We start from the raw sequence: 3369 nt of genomic DNA, 5'->3' as shown, positions 1-3369 counted from the left end.
ACTGATGTCATTGTTAGACAGCTTTCCAAATTCTAATGAGCTCAGATTCAGATGCACTTGACTACAGAGGTTTGGATGTGTGTGACTGAGTTTTGCCATAATGCTTATTATAGTGGTCAGAATAATTCCCCACCAATACTGTACTTGAGTCTTTCTTACTCCTATAAGCTTACAGTATGTGGTACAATCCTATAAGCAGGCTTAAAATGTTTTCCTGGTTTAATTGCTCCTGCAGTAGTATATGGGCTGTGTGTATGTTCTCTGTCTGGTCTAGGTGTATTTACAGTGTGTGTGTGTGTGTGTGTGTGTGTGTGTGTGTGTGTGTGTGTGTGTGTGTGTGTGTGGGCACACTTGTGGGCTCAGTGTGTTGTCTGGCAGTTCTAAAGACTCTGTGTGTGTGCTGGCTACTCAGTGGTATAATAGTGGTGGCCCCTGATCCTCTCATCTCCCTCACTGAGCACAGAGGGGTGTGTGTGTGTACCTCATTGCCTTACCTGTTGGGTTCTGGGACGGTCTCTGGTCTCTCTGTTGCTATTGACAGGTGTGTTCATACATGCACACACACGCACGCACACGCACACACACGCACACGCACACACACACACACACACACACACACACACACACACACACACACACACACACACACACACACACACACTTCCTTTATAATTTGGTTTGTTTAGATCTTGATTTCAGTTCTGGTCTGGAGAATTCATCATAATAGGATTGAGAGTGACCTACAGTATGTCTATGTCTTATAATTTGTAATGTAATAAATCCTTCCCTTGATCCTTGGTCTTGGATTCCTGCCCAGATAGCCAGGTTGTCTGACAAAATGCCCAAATGTTGGTCTGTGCCAAATCTCTCTCTCTTTCTCTCTCTCTCTCTCTCTCTCTCTCTCTCTCTCTCTCTCTCTCTCTCTCTCTCTCTCTCTCTCTCTCTCTCTCGCTCTCTCTCTCTATCTCTCTCTTGCTTTGTCTCTCACTCTTTTTTCTCTCTCCGTTTCTACTATATTCTGTGTTTTGAATTAGTTCAAAAAGGAGGGGCCCTGTCTAAATTCATAAGTAAATGAATTTTAGGAAAAATAAGAGGAGTGCTATTCCATATCACGTTTTTGCTTCTCAGGAATTCAGAAATGAGAACCATGTGTCCATCGCTTTTATTTTCCTTCCTTCCTCCCCCCCCTCTCTCTCTCAGGCTGTTTGGATGGGCAGCTCAAGCAGCTCAGAACTGAGTGTAGAAATCTGAAACATTTTCACTGTGCACCCTGTTCAAAGTGGATTGTTATCTCAAAGACCCAAGACAACAAAGAACGGGCCACACACACAGAGACAGACCTCTTAGAGAGGTTTCTCTATGTTTTTGCGTCAGAATGAGTGCACTTAGAAAAAAAGGGTTCCAAAAGGGTTATTCGGCTGTCCCCATAGGAGAACCCTTTTGGGTTCCAGGTAGAACCCTTTTTGGTTCCAGGTAGAACTATTTTGGGTTCCATGCAGAACCCTCTGTGTAAAATGTTATACATGAAACTCAGAAGGAACCAAAAAGGGTTCTTCAAAGGGTTATCCTATGGGGACAGCCAAATAACCCTTTTAGGTTGTAGATAGCAGCTTTATTTCTATGAGTGTGGCCTATGTTTTATGCAGCCTTTGTATAGAGATGCTACTGCATTTGCTTTGTTGTTGTTGTAGTCATTTTAATTCAAACACAACGACAGTGTTGCTAAACAGCAGACAGTGTGTTAACGTTTCCTAACACTATAACCCCAGTAAATAATGTATGTGCAGTGCAAGTCCGAGCTGAACCAGGAGTTATGCATACAGAGTCTTCTGAAGCTGGTCGCCGACTTTAAGTTTTTACCCCCTTAGCATGACATAACAGCTCTCAGATGGATGCCATTTGATCAGTAGAGGCCCCAGTTGCATATGGAAGACCTACAGTGGGCTCCAAAAGTATTGGAACAGTGACACATTTTTTGTTCTTGTGGCTCTGTATTTCGCACAAATATCATACCCCAAAAAAATGCTAACTTCCCCTGTTATTGTAAAGGTGAGAGGTTAGCATGTCTTGGGTATGATATTTGTGCGTCTGTAACTTTCTCACTCATCATTACTCATGATTCATTCATTATCCGTAATCATGGTAGCATCCACATTAATGTAGAATTGTTTAGAAATAAAAGTGACTACAAAATGACACAATACATTATTTCTGAAAATAATCTGAAACACAACCAAAACAAACAGCAAATGCATCCAACAAGTTTGTAGAGTCACAAGCTTAATGTAGTCATTGTGTGCTAGGAATATGGGACCAAATACTCAACTTTTTACTACTTTAATACACATATAAGTGAATTTGTCCCAATACTTTTGGTCCCCTAAAATGGGGGGACTATGTACAAATATGGATGAAAATACCCTCAAATTAAAGCTGACAGTCTGCCCTTTAACCTCACAGTCATTGCATCATCCAAAGTGCTGGAGTACAGAGCCAAAACAACTAAATATGTGTCACTGTCCCAATACTTTTGGAGCTCACTGTGTATTAGCCTGGTAGGCTAGCAGGTGGGAGAGGCCTAGACCTTCTACATTTAATCAGATTCAGGATTAGGTCCTATTTAGAGGATCACTGAACGTAAACTCCAAATAAAAAAAGGGATGAAATTAGCCCATCTGCTAATTGCTTAGGCTAACATCAGGGTGCCATCTGAGCATGCACGCACGCACACACACACACACACACACACACACACACACACACACACACACACACACACACACACACACACACACACACACACACACACACACACACACACACACACACACACTTTAAACCCACTCTCAGATTACACATTCATCACATTCATCTCCATGTAATCATCCAGTGTGACTCTAAATCAAAGTGTAGAGAGAGAAGGACATTTTCAGTTCCAGTCACTCCTCCTCCTAGCCTTTCTGGCAAGCTTAGCCACCCTGCTCCAAGCAGACTGTAGCCATCAGTTCTGGTAGCTGGGTCAAATGGCTGGGTGGAGTTAGCGGGAGTAAAGGGGGCGTGGTCTTATCACAGTAGTACATTAATCTACAGAGGCAGCAGCAGCAGAGGAAGCAATAAGCTTTGCCATCCCATTGAGGATTGGGGGGCAGCCCTGAGATTTAATCATGTGTTTCTATAGAACTCTATTTTGGAGAGGAGTGTTTTTTGGGAGAGGGGAGGAGGGGTGGAGTATTGGGTTATATCGACAAAATACATGTTCTGTGAATAGCACCCATTTTCTCCCTATACACCTACAGTACTCATCAATAAATGATGGCGTGCCTCTTTTTAGAGGGAACAGAGGGTATAGCCATCACAAGATATCTTTCT

This window comes from Coregonus clupeaformis, chromosome 8 (assembly GCF_020615455.1).
Source record: "Coregonus clupeaformis isolate EN_2021a chromosome 8, ASM2061545v1, whole genome shotgun sequence".
Lineage (NCBI taxonomy): Eukaryota > Metazoa > Chordata > Actinopteri > Salmoniformes > Salmonidae > Coregonus > Coregonus clupeaformis.
Note: the sequence above shows the minus strand (reverse complement) of the source record.